General features: G+C 43.9%; 1 protein-coding gene across 3 annotated transcripts in view; it reads right to left on the reverse strand.

The window, feature by feature from the left end:
* JPH1 (junctophilin 1) overlaps positions 1 to 17,174 on the reverse strand; it is a 353,316-nt gene that overhangs the window by 39,014 nt on the left and 297,128 nt on the right. The window contains exon 4 of one of the 3 annotated variants that reach the window (XR_003854845.1): positions 12,598 to 12,705. The exons of the other annotated variants lie outside the window; for them this stretch is intronic. The gene's annotated coding sequence lies outside the window, so the exon portion shown is untranslated. The remainder of the gene's footprint in view (positions 1 to 12,597; positions 12,706 to 17,174) is intronic. 3 annotated transcript variants of the gene reach the window in all.

Consider the following 17,174-nt stretch of genomic DNA (forward strand, 5'->3'; position numbering starts at 1 on the left):
GGGAGAGTCCATCTATACAAATGGTTATTTTGCCTAAGTGGCTGTACCTTCTTCAGAATTTACCTTTATTGTTACGACAGAAAGATTTGGGAGTGCTGGATTGCTATCTTCGTGAGTTTTTGTGGAGGGGCCGCAGGGCTCTGCTGCCTCTTGTCTGGTTACAGAAGAACTGGGGAACAGGGGGGTTGGGGGTCCCAAATCTAAGGTTATATAATTTAGCATGTAATACTAGAATGATTCGAGATTGGCTGTTGGAACTGTCGTCCCATACTCCATTTATGGTGGATAGTGCACTGGTGGCGCCACTGTGCTTATCTTATGCAATGCAGGTGGAGCCATCACATTTAACCTTGCTTATAACTACTTCTCCTAGTATACGGACAGTCAGACATGCCTGGGTGCAATTAACGAAAAGGCTACAGGCTCCAAGAGTTTGCGCGTATTTGCTGCCAGTAGTCGGAAATGGAGACTTCATACCCGGTTCCCAAAATGCCAGCTTTTGTCGCTGGGCTCAGGTAGGAATTACTCATCTAGGACATATATTGAGTGAAGAAGGAACTTTACGCTCCTACACTGAGTTTCAGGATAGTTATCATTTGGGAAGTAAATCTTTATTCCCATATCTGCAAATCTCCCACTATGTGAAATCTATACCTACTACATTTTGCAACCCAGACACACTTTGTAAGTTGGAACAGTTATTTCAAGTTGGCAAAACCGTTGCCCCTACGATATCATATTATTATAAATATTTAAGTAAGTTGAGCCAGGTGGACATATGTGAGATGTTAGCAGCAAGATGGACGGGGGATGGGGAATTTGTGCTCACTTCCATAGTGATTCGTTCATGTTTTGGTGGAGTGGCCAGGATATCGCAAAACTCTTATTATAGAGAAGTACAGTACAAATTTCTGGGGAGAGCGTATGTCTCTCCTCAAATGGCATAGTGGCAACATATTACGGGCACCCCCTATTGTGGTCGTTGTCCACAGGTCGTTGGTACCTTGTCCCATGCCTTTTGGACATGCCCAGGGATTAATTTGTTGTGGAAGAGGATTGCGAGATACCTGGCTACTGTACTAACAATTTCTATTCCAGTCAATCCACTGTGGTTACTGTTTGGATATACTTCGCCTCAGATGATTGGAGACCCGGGCGTTCGTCTCCTTCTCCAGAAAGCGTCACTGGTTGGAAAAAGGGCGATACTACAGCAGTGGAGAGAGGTTGAACCACCATCATTTTGGACTTGGAGAAACTTATTCCATTCGCTTATGCATATGGAGTATTTAGCTTCTCGCAGTTCGCCACGTCACAAAAGTAGATTCTTGGCGATATGGGACATTTACATACAGACTCTTCCACATCGAGCCAGAAGTCGACCGTTCAACGATTAATTGATCGTCATTTGGAAGGAAGAGGCGATTTTAGACGGTGTCTGAATACTCCAGGAGTAGAGACAGTTTTTTTTTATTTTATCTTAACCAATGGCCATCCTTAGATCCCCTGTGGACAAAGGGGGGGACGGGACAGGGGGGATGCGGGGCAGGGAAGGGGGGGATGGTAGAGGGCACTAGGAGATGGGGAATAAAAGTGATAGTTTGGATATTCGTTATCTTGATGTATAAGTTGGGAGGTGTAACAGAAACACGCACCTCTTAAGCTGTTTGTATGAAGTATGTTTATTAGAAAAATTAATAAAAATGTTTTATCATAAATCACGCTAAAAAAAAAAAAAAAAAAGTGTGATAGCGTGCATTATGCTATCGCACACAACGTTAAACACCCCTCATTTTCATAAAATCCACCCAAACTCCTCCCTTTTGATTAAATTTTGAAAATTTGCATACGCATCTCGCGATGCGTTATTTATCACATGCGTTATGGTGTTATTGCAAGCGTTAGGGCCTAACGCCCACGATAAGGCCCTAACATGATTTGAAAAATGATCCTGTGAGTTAGCAAAACCTGACATGAGGAAAGATATTCAGGATTTTTGGACACAATTGGCCTCAAAAGTATTGACTTTATTTATTTATTTATTTGAAAACTTTTCTATACCGTCGCTAAGTTATATACCATCGCAATGGTTTACAAATAGGCACATAGACTAAGGTAAGTAAATGTAGGATATCGTACATTCTAACAGGTGCCAATAAAGTTCGGTTACAATTTCATAAATAAAATCATTATTTGAGTAATGTTGGTCATGTCCAGGTGTATTGAGTAACTATCGCTTTGAAATATTACTTCTTAAATGTAGGATTGAGTAAATTCATTCTCATCTGCATTACCCTGTACTTTCATTCTCTACCCTCCACACTCTTTAGTGAGAGCCATAGGGTAGGGCGAGAAAGGAAGGCAGAGGGGGAGGGTAGGTAGGAGCGAGCGGGAGGGTGGAAACGATACAGGGAGCCTTTTGGTTTTTAATCAGGCAGGTTGCAGATCAAATATTCCAACAGATGAAAGGCATACCAATGGGGTCTCCCTTGGCCACATCAGTAGCTTGTTTATATGTGGGAGATTTTGAGGAGAAATATATCTATGAGTCTAAGTATTTAAAGTACATCATAATGTGGAAATGATTCATAGATATATTCCTCATTTGGTCAGGATCTGAAATTTTGTTAAATGAGTTTCTTGCATAGACCAATACTACTGATAGTAATTTGAAATCTGAATTTACATACAAACATAATGATGTTACATTTTTGGACGTGATTATTAACACATTTTTACAACAGTTTAATACCACCATTTATAGAAAACAGACAAACAAACACTATTTTATATGTGGACAATCCAGTGGGAGCACTGAGACGAGAGAATCACCTTGCTGGTGGCTGAAAGGAATCAGTTAGCTCTGCTTGGGAAATTTTTTAAAAGTATTTGGGAGAAGTAAACTATTGGGGTATATTATGGGTGGTAGTCCTCACATATGGGTGTCCGTAGTAACTGGAAGGGGTGTCCTGTGATGTCACCCATATGTGAGGACTACCACATATGGGTGGTAGTCCTCACATATGGGTGTCCGTAGTAACTGGAAGGGGTGTCCGTAGTAACTGGAAGGGGACTAATTCAGACATGTCCTTCACAAAGTTTATGAAAGAAAGGTCCTCTGGAGGAGAACGCTTTCTACTTTCAGTAGGTGAAGGTAAATCATCAGTGTCTGATGAAGTATCATCGGTCCAGGTATCATAAGGATCCGCACCTGTGTCTCTAGGGACTGTAGAGGGACAGGGTAGTTGGATACCTGAAGGTCCCGGTTTAGGCTCTGAAGGCATCGAAGGAATAACCGGAGGCACCGATGAAAGCAATGAAGGCCCTGGTGCAGGCATCGAGGGCATTGGTGGATGGCTCGATGGCGGCATCAATATCGATCTCGATGGCTGAGGCAGTACTCCTGAAGGAGGGATGCGGAACGGTGTTTCTCCTCCCGATGATAAAGTCAACTGGGAGGGTCCCGGAGCCATTGGTGACCCAAGATCCACCGGTGGAAAGGCTGCAATAAGCGCTTCCTGTGGGGAAAACGGGGGTTAAACATGCGGCTGGGCCTTGCATGCGCCGTGAGCATCTTCAAAGCCATTTGCCGCTATACTGGGGAAAGGAATCCTGGCGCATTTGGAGCAGTAATCAATGAAATAAGGGAAAAAAGTTAGGAGATATGGTTTACGGGGTGGGGAGGAGAGGGGAAGGGAGGTTAGAATAGGGGGTAACATAAGAACATAAGAAATTGCCATGCTGGGTCAGACCAAGGGTCCATCAAGCCCAGCATCCTGTTTCCAACAGAGGCCAAAACCAGGCCACAAGAACCTGGCAATTACCCAAACACTAAGAAGATCCCATGCTACTGATGCAATTAATAGCAGTGGCTATTCCCTAAGTAAAATTGATTAATAGCCATTAATGGACTTCTCCTCCAAGAACTTATCCAAACCTTTTTTGAACCCATCTACACTAACTGCACTAACCACATCCTCTGGCAACAAATTCCAGAGCTTTATTGTGCGTTGAGTGAAAAAGAATTTTCTCCGATTAGTCTTAAATGTGCTACTTGCTAACTTCATGGAATGCCCCCTAGTCCTTCTATTATTCAAAAGTGAAAAGAACCGAGTCACATCTACTCGTTCAAGACCTCTCATGATCTTAAAGACCTCTATCATATCCCCCCTCAGCCGTCTCTTCTCCAAGCTGAACAGCCCTAATCTCTTCAGCCTTTCCTCATAGGGAAGCTGTTCCATCCCCTTTATCATTTTGGTTGCCCTTCTCTGTACCTTCTCCATCGCAACTATATCTTTTTTGAGATGCGGCGACCAGAATTGTACACAGTATTCAAGGTGTGGTCTCACCATGGAGCGATATAGAGGCATTATGACATTTTCCGTTCTATTAACCATTCCCTTCCTAATAATTCCTAACATTCTATTTGCTTTTTTGACTGCTGCAGCACACTGAGCTGACAATTTTAAAGTATTATCCACTATGATGCCTAGATCTTTTTCCTGGGTGGTAGCTCCTAATATGGAACCTAACATTGTGTAACTACAGCAAGGGTTATTTTTCCCTATATGCAACACCTTGCACTTGTCCACATTAAATTTCATCTGCCATTTGGATGCCCAATCTTCAAGTCTTGCAAGGTCCTCCTGCAATGTATCACAGTCTGCTTGTGATTTAACTACTCTGAATAATTTTGTATCATCTGCAAATTTGATAACCTCACTCGTCGTATTCCTTTCCAGATCATTTATATATATATTGAAAAGCACCGGTCCAAGTACAGATCCCTGAGGCACTCCACTGTTTACCCTTTTCCGCTGAGAAAATTGACCATTTAATCCTACTCTCTGTTTCCTGTCTTTTAACCAGCTTGTAGTCCACGAAAGGACATCGCCTCCTATCCCATGACTTTTTAGTTTTCGTAGAAGCCTCTCATGAGGGACTTTGTCAAACGCCTTCTGAAAATCCAAATACACTACATCTACCGGTTCACCTTTATCCACATGTTCATTAACCCCTTCAAAAAAATGAAGCAGATTTGTTAGGCAAGACTTCCCTCCCAGTCCGCTCCTTAATTGGAGTGAACTGGGAGGGAATTTGGGAAGGCCACGATGCAATGCCACGCGAAACTTGCACAAATCTACTCCCTTGTGCTCGCGGATTAAAAATCCGGCACACATATGCGTGCGGCCCAACGATTTGATAACGTGTGTGCCGGCGCTAGTGCATGTTATAAAATGCGCACGTATTAAAATCTACCCCACTATTTTCTACACAGCTTTGAGCGATTTTTAATCAGTGAAGTGATATATACATATCATTAAATAAATAAATTGTTGCAGAATAGGAGAAAAACCTTAGTAAATCAGGTCTAAGGTTGTGAAAAAAAATGCATTTAGTTAACTGTAGCATATTTTTACTTTTTCATATACTGACAAATTAAGCAGAAACTTATATTCAGTTATATTCCTTCTTTCCTAGAAGCACATGGTTGTCAATGACTCAAAAGAAAGATTGACTAGCGTCTTTCTTCTCTGGTTCTTTCAAGTACTGTGCTTCTTATACATGTCTTAAATAATTACTTATGCTCAAAGCAGTTTTAGTTACCACAAGACAGAAATTCTTGCAGAGCTCCCAATTTTGAAATTCAGTTTTAAGATTTCAAAATTTGTTTCTAGGTAGAACTGAAGGGCTTGACCATAATTTTGCAATTCCCTCTCTACAAATATGTCCAACCCTTTTGACTTTGGGGATGTACTTTATTTTCATTGCCCTGAAAGTTCAAAATCTTACCAGATTTTTGCATTTCTGGTAAATTTTGACTATTCACTCCGTGGAGTCTTAAAAGAAAAGTTTTGAGGCAACTCTGATTCTGATTATTGTATCCTTTCTTACAAAGCAATGTTTCTTCTATGTAGAAAAGAGCATCCCAAATATGTAACATACAAGATTTTCCTAGCAACTGTGGTTTGGAACTCCACTGTGCCATTTTTAGGATGTTTTAATATGACTGGGGTCCCCTGCTGTTACAGCAATAAGTATATAATTCCAAACCGCTGCTGAAAACAAGAGAGATTGTAATTTTGGGAAAAAATGGAACCCTTGAACACAGTAGATATTCAAAAGACATGAAATGTAGAGCATGATAGCAGATAAAGACCATACAGCCCATCCAAGATTCATTGACCCAAATATTTAATAATTGTTCTTATAGCAACATGGCAATATTCCATACATCTTTATGCTCATATATCAAATTCAAGGCTTTATAAGTTAACTCTGCACTGAATCATAAACTATTTCAGTTGCTTGTAATAATATTAAAATAACTATTCAAAGATGCACAAAAATATGCAATTATGATTTTGCAATATTCTTGTATTTTCTATAAATGGAAAATAAATTACTCTATTGATATTTTATTGATGAATAAACTGTTTTCTAAGTTTTGGAAAAACACATACAATTAATTAATAGTTCTGTTAAATACAGAAAAGGGTAAACAAATTTAGAAGTGTCACTTGAATACGATTCGTAAAACATTCTGGGTGACTATTTATTTATTTATTTATTTAACTTCTTTTACTATACCGACACTCAAGACCAGGTCTTATCGTACCGGTTTACATTAGAACATGGGGAAACCAATTAACATATAAGTGGAAATGAGAAGTTACATTAAAACAGGGAGAGTAAAAACATGGATGTCGGAAGATAGGACAGAATTAAACTATAACAGAAATTGGAGATCGAGTAATCAAACAATAAGTTAACAAAATTAAACTAAATAGACTATTAGACTAAATAGCTTAGCTACTATAGGACACAAGCCCTGCAGACCCAGTCTTTACCACTACTGTATATAATATAGTCAGAGCTGCTGGTTTCTTGTGGCAGAATTTTCAAAATTCTGTGGCAATTATGTGGTGAACTTGCATATTTTGCAATTTAATGTATTTTTTTACTTTCAAAAATAAAGTCATTTTCTGAAATTGATATTCGATGTAATTTAGAATATAAAAGTGGTATTTTAGTTCAGTTAGATGTTAAATCAGCTTTCAATACTATTTCATTTGCTAAAGTATTGAGAAGATTTCTAGATATTGGAATTAGAGAATCAGTTTTAAAATGGTTCTATTCTTTTTTACATGGGCAATCTCAGCATGTCTGTATTAAAACTGATTGTTCTAGATGGTATTCTAAAATTGGGGAGTCCCTCAGTGGTCTGCCTTATCGGCAGTACTTTTAAATATATTTTTACAGCCACTAGTCTTAGATTTATCTGCCTTGTCTGTAATTTGTAGAGTCTATGCTGATGATGTGCAATTTTAGTTGCCAAGTGATATTGGCTGGGGAATTTCCTGAGGTTACGTTTAGAGATTGCACAGAATGTGTAGGTCGTTGGTTCAGGGATAATAATTTGATCTTTAATGTTGCAAAAACTACAATTTTATGGTTGGGGTCTTTGCCTAAGCCTGGCAATAATCAATTACAATTATGTGCAGAGGCTAGGAATTTATGGAAATAGTTGGATTCAAAGTTAACCTTAATGGCACAAGTGAAGGTGGTATTTCGGATCACATTTTTTAAACTGTGATTATTGTATCCCTGCCTGAATTTAGACTAGTCATTCAATCCATAGTTTGTGCCCAATTGGATTATTGTAATTCATTATATGGGGATTACCTAAATTCCTTATGCATTATTTTACATCTTACTCAGAATGCTGCAGTCCGATTAATTTTTGACTTAAAATATTGTGATAGTTATTTCTCCTTAATAAAATTGCACTGGCTTCCAATAAAGCAGAGGGTACATAAATCTCTGTATGCCGATTCCTTTTGTTTAAAGAAATAGATAATCCCTTATGTACCTGCTCGCTCACTGCATTGTTTCCCAGCATTTGTTAATAGTCCCATCTCATATATCAGAAGAGGTCAGAAAGGCTCAGCTGCATATTCTAACCAGCAGCCCCTGGGAGAGGACTCCACAGCGAGTGATCCAGGCTTTGAACTTCACAGGCCCAGCTTCCAGAGGCCCCGCACCACTCGCAGCAGAAGAGGACTAGAAGGCTCATCTACATATTCTTCCAAGCAGCCCTGGGAGACGACTCCAGAAGTAACAGGAAGCAATCTAGGATTTGAACTCCACAGCCCCAGCTTCCAGAGGCCCCATACCACTTGCAGCAGAAGAGGACCATAAGGCTCATCTGCATATTCTATTCAGCAGCCATGCGTAAAGGACTCCAGAACTCACAGTGAGCGATCCAGGCTTCAAACTCCATGGCCCCAAATTCCAGAGGTCCCGCACCACTTGAAGCAGAAGAGGCCTGGAAGCACATTCCTAAAGGTGCGCACACCACAAACTTCCTTAATATACTCTATCCATTTACCTTGCTATACCTTATCTGTTTTTATTTGGTTTTATATTATTTGAATTTACATGGTAATTGTGTTTGGTAAGAGTCATTTATTGCTGATTTTATACATAGGGAATCTAATTCTAAACAAAATAATAAGTTGGGAAACTAGGAAGATACAGGTAGATTAATTGTAGTGTTTTGAGTGTCATTGCAGACTCATATAAAATAAATCTATAGACTAAAAGTAGTTTAGGTTAGCTTTATATCCCTGCTCCCTTAGATAGTTTAAATTGATAACAAATCAACAACATTATGATGCAAGAAGTAGTCCAGCAGCAAGAGGGAGGCTTTCTAGTCTTTTGCATTGAGTGCCACATGTATAATTATAAATGGAAAATAAATTACTCTATTGATATTTTGTTGATGAATAAACTGTTTTCTAAGTTTTGGAAAAACACATACAATTAATAATTCTGTTAAATACAGAGAAGGGTAAATAAATTTAGAAGAGTCACTTGACCGTCTGAAAAAAACAGCTTCAATGGAACGACTGGTTCATTTGAAAAAAAGCTAAGTAGTTCATGGATAGATTTTTTAATTGTTGCATACAAAAAAAGTTTGAAAAAAATATTGTTGCACATAATTATCAGCAATAAGTGACTTATGATTATATATAAGGCAGAGTCTTAAAGCGTTAAGTTATATCGATGAAGCCTAATATGATGATCCCTAACTCTTAATCTAGAAATTGTTTTGTCACATTATCAGCGTCAGTGAATGTTGTAGCACGGATGTATGTTGGTGTATTTGCAAGTTAATAGTTAGTACCAACTATCCACTACAAAGATAGTTTTTCTCTCTGGTTCCATATCTAGAGATATACCCATGCCAGAAATGATATTCAAAGGTGATGATTCAGAGGAACTGTAACAAATCTCAGTGAATCTGGAAGATGCACTAGGGCAACTTGACAAAATAAGGAGTAGCAAATTACCTGGACCAGATGGTATACATCCCAGAGTGCTGAAAGAACTGAGAAATGCAATTGCGGACCTGCTATTGGAAATTTGAAAACTATCAATAACATCATCTACGGCACCTCCGGCCAATATGCAGGCCCATTATGCTGGCTCGTTTTCAGTGCCCACTTTCTCCTGTTCCAACAGCAGCACCGGCTCAAGCATGCCTGGAGGAATCAATGCAGCTCGGCCAGGGGCGCCTCACCCCTGAAGAGAGGCTCCGATGTCAGCTGGGACTATGCTTCTATTGTGCTGGGACTGGGCACCAGTTGGTGCGCTGTGAACTGAGGCCGGGAAACTAACTAGCCTAGAATTTGGTGGGGACATGATCCTAGGCTTCATGAGTCCTGCTCCTCAACTACTACTTCCGGTGAGTATCACTGGGAATTACCCAGAATTTCCTACCAGGCCCTGGTGAATTTAGGTATGGGGGGGGGGGGGATTTCATAATGAAAGCCCTTGTCAACCACTTGCAGCTTCCCATGGTTACCAGAAAGATTCGTCTAGTCATCTCCTCTCCCTAGTCAGATCACCCTAAGTATGGCACCCTTGTGTCTATGCACCAGCTTATTATACATTGAGAGCATAGTCTTTCATATCATCGACAAGGTGGTACATCCCATTGTGCTGGGCTTGCTCTGGTTGCAATGTCACTCCCCATATTTTGACTGGGGTTCATTGCAGCTGACCAGATGGGGCTCCCAGTGCCATGACGCGTGTCTGCAATATGCTGAACCACCACTTCATTTGTCCTTGGTAACAGCCCTGGTGGGGCTGCCAGTCCAGATACAGATGTGTTCTCCAAGAAGGAGGCTGAGACTCTGCCTTCCTATATGGTGTATGACTGTACCATTGATCTGTTTCCCAACACAGAACTGCCTCGTGGAAGAGTATATCCTCTATCTGCCCCAGAGATGAAAGCAATGTCAGAGTACATTAAAGAAAACCTTGACTGGGGTATCATCAGGTCCTCCACATCTCCTGCTGGAGCAGGGTTCTTGTTTGCTCCAAAAAGGATGCCTTATTATGTCCATGCATCGATTATCGGGAGTGAAATGCCATAACAAAAAAGGACTAGTACACATTACCATTCATTTCCGAGTTATTTGACCATCTCCTGGGATCCAGAGTTTTTATAAAGTTGGACCTCCACAGGGCCTACAATCTAGTTCAGATCAAACACTGAGATGAATGGAAGACTGCATTCAATACATAAGATAGGCACTATGAGTATCTAGTGATGCCCTTTGGTTTATGCATTGCCCCCACCGTATTCCAGAAAATGGTGAACAAAATTTTCAGAGACTCCTCTACGTCTGTGTTATCATGTACCTCGATGATATTCTCATCTTCTCCAAAAATCTGAACTCCCACCGCCAGGATGCTCGCCTAGTCCTCCAGAGGCTATGAATAAGCAAAGTTGGAGAAATGCCTTTTTAAGAAAGAGAGCCCTTTCTTTCTGGGGATACATCGTATCTAGCAAGGGCTTCCACATGGATCCAGATAAGGTCAAATACATCCAAGAATGGCCGCAACCTTCTGGTCTTCATGCCCTGCAAATATTCCTAGGCTTTTTCAACTATTACTGGCTTTTATTCCCAATTACTCTCGGATTGCGGCTCTCCTCATGGCACATTCGAAAGAGAGCCAACACAAAAGCCTGGCCTTCAGAGGCAGTCACTGCTTTCCAAGAACTGAAAGACTCATTCCTTCGAAAGCCGTGCCTCCATTACCCTGACCCCACGTGTCCCTTTATCCTCGAGGTCAATGCTTTCTCATTGGGGGGGGGGGGGGGTAGGAGCAGTGCTGAGTCAGCACTCTAATATGGGAGTTCTTCGCCCATGCTCTTTCTTCTCACGAAAATTCTCCCCTCCAGAGCGCAACTATGGGGTAGGGGGCAGGGAACAGTTGGCCATCAAGCTTCCACTTGAGGAATGGTGCCATTGGCTCGAAGGTGCTCAACACTGCACTACTATTTACATCGATCACAAAAATTTAGAACATCATCATGCTCAACGGTTGAATGCCTGCCAAGCTCATTGGTCACTAGTCTTTGCACATTTTGACTTTGAGCTGAGGTACCAGCTAGTCACCAAGAACATCTGAGCAGACATCTTCTCCCAGTCCTTTCTGGCAGAGGGTACACCGGACCCTCCTGGGCATATTATTGACCCTGCCCAGATTCTTCTGGTCACCACCATCACTGTCCCATCAGGGAAGACATTCATTCCAGTTAAACTCTGAGAAAAAGTGTTAAAATGGTCCCATGATTCAGGTGTTGTAGGTCACCCTGGGTGGGCCCGAACTCTGGCGGTGCTCCAGCAATACTACTGGTGGCCCCAGATGTGGAGAGATGTCAGGGCCTATGTGGACTCCTGTCCCACCTGCGCACAGCAGAAACCTTTGACAGGATGACCCTGGGGGTTGTTACACCTCTTGCCAGCCCCCAAGGAACCCTGGACCCATTTGTCTACAGACTTTGTGGTGGCTTTCCCTCTCTCAAATGGGTGCACAATCATTTGGGTCGCAACTGACCAATTCTCTAAGATGACTCATTTCATCCCTGGACTTCCCATGGCCCCGGAATTGGCCCGACTATTCATGAACCACATCTTCCGCCTGCACGGTCTGCTCAAACACATTGTCTCTGACCATGGGGCTCAGTTTATGGCCAAGTACTGGTGCTCCCTCTGTAAAACATTTAACATTTCCTTGGACTATACAACGGCATACTACCTCAAGCTAATGGTCAATCCGAACGAATCAACTACATATTGAAAAAGTTCCTCAGAGCTTATGCAAATGACCGATAGGATAAAAGGGTCTCTCTCCTTCCATGGGCGGAGTTTTCCCACAATTCCCACATCAGCACCGCTATGGAGTCATCTCCCTTCCAAATTGTTTATGGGAGACAGCCATCACCCCCATTGCCTATCCCCTTTGAATGCTCCCTCGCCTGTGACTCAATTGACTGCTCAGAAGCTCCAAGAACTCTGGACCTGCACCAAGGAAATGCATCTGAAAGTGGCCCAGCGAGCCAAAAAAAAAATACGGATGCACACCATAGGCCTGCGCCACAATTTAAGCCTGGGGACAAGGTCTGACTCAGCACCCATATCATTCAACTCCGGTTGCCCTCCATGCAGCTTGCCCCCAGAAATATCGGGCCCTTCCTGATGATCTGTCAGTTGGGTCCAGTAACCTACCAGTTGCACTTACCAGCTTCCCTAGGAATCCACAATGTATTTATGTTTCACTGCTCCAACCTCTCATCCTCACTTGGCCCTCCAGAAAGCTAGCTGAAGTATCCTCTGAAGAAGATGTCACCTATCAAGTGAAAGAAATCCTGGATGTCAGACAATGAGCCAGGAGATGGGAGTACTTTATATCATGGGAAGGATATGGTCCAGAGAAAATTATGTAAATATGTGGGAGCCCGCCTCCAATATATTAGATAAGAAGCTCGAAGTAATTTCACGCCATGCAGCCTAAGAACCTAAGCCCTCGTGGGGGAGGGGGGGGTTTAGAGGAGTGGGTACTGTTGCGTTTGGCAGTCTGTGGGTCCGTCCTGTGGACCGTCACTCTTATCTCTGCCCGCAGAGCCCTCTGCTGTCTCAGCACCGGCCTCTTCCTCCCAACGTGGCAGAAAGCCACACCATGGCCCAACAGCATGCCACACAGCACTTATGGCAGGAGGCCGCCGTTCCTGGCCTTGCTCCTCTTAGGGTGCATGCACTGATTGGCGGTGATTTAAAGGGCCAGTTGCTGGAATCAGGCAGAGCTGCCGTCTAATAACATCATAGCCTGCTCAGTTTTTAAGGCCTTCCTGGACGACTCTTCAACGCCTTGGCAACAGGTTGCCTCCTTTGACAAGTGCATTGCCTCAGTGTAAGAACATAAGAACATGCCATAATGGGTCAGACCAAGGGTCCATCAAGCCCAGCATCCTGTTTCCAACAGTGGCCAATCCAGGCCATAAGAACCTGGCAAGTACCCAAAAACTAAGTCTATTTCATGTTACTGTTGCTAGTAATAGCAGTGGCTATTTTCTAAGTCAATTTAATTAATAGCAGGTAATGGACTTCTCCTCAAGAATTTATCCAATCCTTTTTTAAACACAGCTATACTAACTGAACTAACCACGTCCTCTGGCAACAAATTCCAGAGTTTAATTGTGCGTTGAGTGAAGAAGAACTTTGTCCGATTAGTTTTAAATGTGCCACATGCTAACTTCATGGAGTGCCCCCTAGTCTTTCTGTTATCTGAAAGACTAAATAACCGATTCACATCTACCCGTTCTAGACCTCTCATGATTTTAATCACCTCTATCATTTCCCCCCTCAGCCGTCTCTTCTCCAAGCTGAAAAGTCCTAACCTCTTTAGTCTTTCCTCATAGGGGAGCTGTTCCATTCCCCTTATTTTGGTCACCTGGTTCCTGGTTCCCTGGTTCCTATCTTCTGATCCTGGTTCCTGATTCCTGCTGTGTTCCTGTGTCTTGTTTCCGGTTCCTTTGGCAGTCTGGTTTGTCTTGAATTTGTGTCTTCCTGGTCTGTCTTCAGCATCTCTTCCTGCTCCTGTGGTGCCTCATCCTTTTCTTCATTCCTTGTCTCTTCAGATTGGACTTCTGGCTTTGACCTCGGATTGGACCCTGATGCTGCTTGACCTCCGCCTGCCTGTTGAATGTTTCTCACCAGATTCTGCCTGCCCGACCTCTGCCTGAACCTAGACTCAGAGAACTATGCCTGCCTTGACCACAGCCTGAACCTGCCTCTGATTTTCTGCTGCTTGCCTTGACTGCTGCTTGACCTGACTGTACTTCACCTATTGTGCTGGCCCGCAACTACTTCCACATGACGCCTCCCTGCAGGTTGCCCCAACTCCCCCTTGGCCCAAGGGTCCACTCTCACAACAGAAGGGATCTGGGGAGAGAGGATATCTCAGAAGAGGGAAAGGGGATATCAGAGTAGGGAAAAAAAGAAGGAATCTTAAGTAGGAAGGGTAGAGGGACAAGGGGTGGAGGAGAATAGAAAGTAAGAAGGTGGAGAGGATGGGGGAATCAGGGAGGATAACAAAGGGAATGAGAGGTGGGAGGAGTTGGGAAGAATTGTGGATGGGGTAGGAGAGAAGGAGGGAAAATCAGGATGAAGAACTTGGGATGGGAGTGGAGGAGACACAGGGAAGATTGGGATAGAGTGAGAAGGAAGAAAGCCATAGCTCCTCACTTACACTCATCCCTATCTCCATCCTTCTTTCCCTTACTCCCTCCAAAGCATCTTTTATCCCCTCATACTCTAATAGAAGGCATAATTTTGGTGCATTTTCTATATAAATTTATTTTAATTTATATTTGGTCTTTTCCTTTTTATATTCAAGGTGGACCCTAGCTATAGAAAATACAACATAACCTTAAAAATAAATGAAAAAATTAAAATACATAAATAAAAGTCACAGTAATCTTCTAAATACATACATATTACAGTTACATAGTGTTATGATTTGTGGGTATGTGGGCCCTTGGCCCGAGTTGCAAGTTGTTACTACCTGTGGCAAGGACCCCCACAGGTCTGCATTGCCGGGAGGTGAGGTCAGAGACAGCGAAGAGCTCTGGGTGAGGCAATGGAGAGGTTCCGTGGCACCAGGAGAGGACCCCCGTGGAGAGTAGACTGGAGGCTATACCTGGGCAGGGACCCCGAGGGAAGGAATGCGAGACAGACCGCAAAGCGGGGGGCGTGAGGCTTGGCCAATCAGGAGGTACTTTGAAGGGCAACCCTGAAGGGAGGAGCTGCACAGCGTAGGATGATGATATAACGCCGTAGGCCAGCCCACAGGACAGGGAAGCCCGAGCGGAGCCTCTAGTGAAGACGTAGCACTGCCCCGAGGACCGGGGAAGTGTAAGCAGTCTCAATATTGTACATAGACGCAACCCCGAGGAGCGGGGGAAGCGCGCAAGACCCAGGGAAGCCAGAGAGCGCTACCCCGAGGAGCAGAGAAGCTCTGGCAGTCACTGTAATACATAAGCGCGGTCAGTCTTGATCAGGTTGTGGGCGCAACCCTGAGGAGCAGGGAAGTTCCACTGTAGAACTCATGGATAGCTGAGGTGTCCCAGAGGTGGTCCCGAGGAACAGGAGGCCTTGCAGGTTAGAACTCAGGAGATGCAGAGCCAGCCCGAGGAGCGAGATAGGCAAGGAGAGTGTTGCAACCGTCCCTTCCCGACAGCTTCACCTGCCTTTCTTTCCTTGCACCTCCTCTTGCTGTTGATGGACGCCTGGCTGCCGCGGCGTCTGCCTGCCATCTTCTCCAGCGTCCCTGGACTGGCTTGGGCGCTGCCTCCCGCCACTCTCTGTTTGTACCTTATGGCGCGCACGCCGCGCGGCCCTCTTTCTTATTTCCTTCTTGGCGCGAACCTCAGGAGTGTCCCCCTGTGATGATGTCACACTGCCCAGATATTTAAAGCCTACTTTGTTTGCTAGCCTTTGAGTTAGCAAGGACGAGAATTCCTTACGGATGGGATTCGCTTTCTGTACCCAGCTACTCTGCCTCCAATCTACTATTGGACTTAAATGCTAATGGGGTACCTGCTCCTCGGGGGCCTCACTTGCTTTTCAGGTCGCTATCAGGAACCGGTACTCGCTCCTCAAGGACCCATGTTCCCTAACTCGCTGCCTGCTCCTACCTTCTCTTCTGCCTGGAAGGATTCACTATCTTCAACACCAGTGAGTACTACTATCTTCACCTCAGAGCTATTCCCCGGAACCAGGTACTCGCTCCTCGAGGGCCTGCCTCCGTTCCAGCCCTGGTGCCATCTCCTACGTGGAGCTGCTGTGTGAGTACATCACCTTCAAGCCTCTCAGCTCTCAGAGATCATGTACTCGCTCCTCGAGGGCCTGCTCTCCCTATCTTGGGGTTCTCCATATTGGGGCTTGTGCATATTCCACTGTCCTCATTATTCTCAGTTCTTTCCACTAAAGCACTGCTACCGAAGGAGTCGCTGTTCCAGTGCCTGAGGGATACTAGCCCAGCCGGGCTACTCCAACTACTCACCACTGCCATCTCTGTGTTTGTGTGTTCTCAGCTGAGCCTGACCTGTGGCCCCTCACGGGACTTCCCCCCCCGTGGGCGTAGTCAGCTGCCACAGTATCCAAAGGTCCACCCAAACCTCACTAATTATAACAGAGAGAGACTCCGCAATGCGTGCACTGGCCCCCGAGGAGTGGGTACCAGACAAGGTCCAAGTCCAAGGCACGAAGCATAGTCCCAGGAACACGTAGGCAGTAGTCGAAGACGAACGGAACTTGCTGCCAAGTCGGCAAGCTGAGGGCAAAGGTGGAGTTTATATATGACTGTTTGATGATGTCATCCATTGGAGATGCCCCCGAGGTTCCCACCAAAAAGGCTTCAAAGACGGGCCCGGTGGCGCATTCACGCACCTAGGAAGCCTGAAGTCGGGGAAGATGGCGGCGGCGGCCAGGCCACCATGAGCAGCCCCGGGGAGGGCAGGAGAGCAGTGCAAGAAGAAAGTACATGCGGTCGCAGCCGTCTGAGACTGGCGGGCATAACACATAGTACCTAACAGACATTTACACAAAAGATAAAAACATTCTCCCAATCCTGTGAGAGTACTGAAAAGAGAAGATGATTTTGCTGCTGGCTGAAGAGGATCGGTGAGTACTGCTTTGGGAAATCTTAGGAATTAAAAAATTTGGGGGAGAGGTCAAATATTGGGATATATTCTTTAGTGTGAATACCTGTAAAAAAAAAATAAAAATAAAAAAGAAGCAAATATAAGGTAGATAATT

The sequence above is a fragment of the Rhinatrema bivittatum genome, chromosome 2 (assembly GCF_901001135.1).
Source record: "Rhinatrema bivittatum chromosome 2, aRhiBiv1.1, whole genome shotgun sequence".
Taxonomy (NCBI): domain Eukaryota; kingdom Metazoa; phylum Chordata; class Amphibia; order Gymnophiona; family Rhinatrematidae; genus Rhinatrema; species Rhinatrema bivittatum.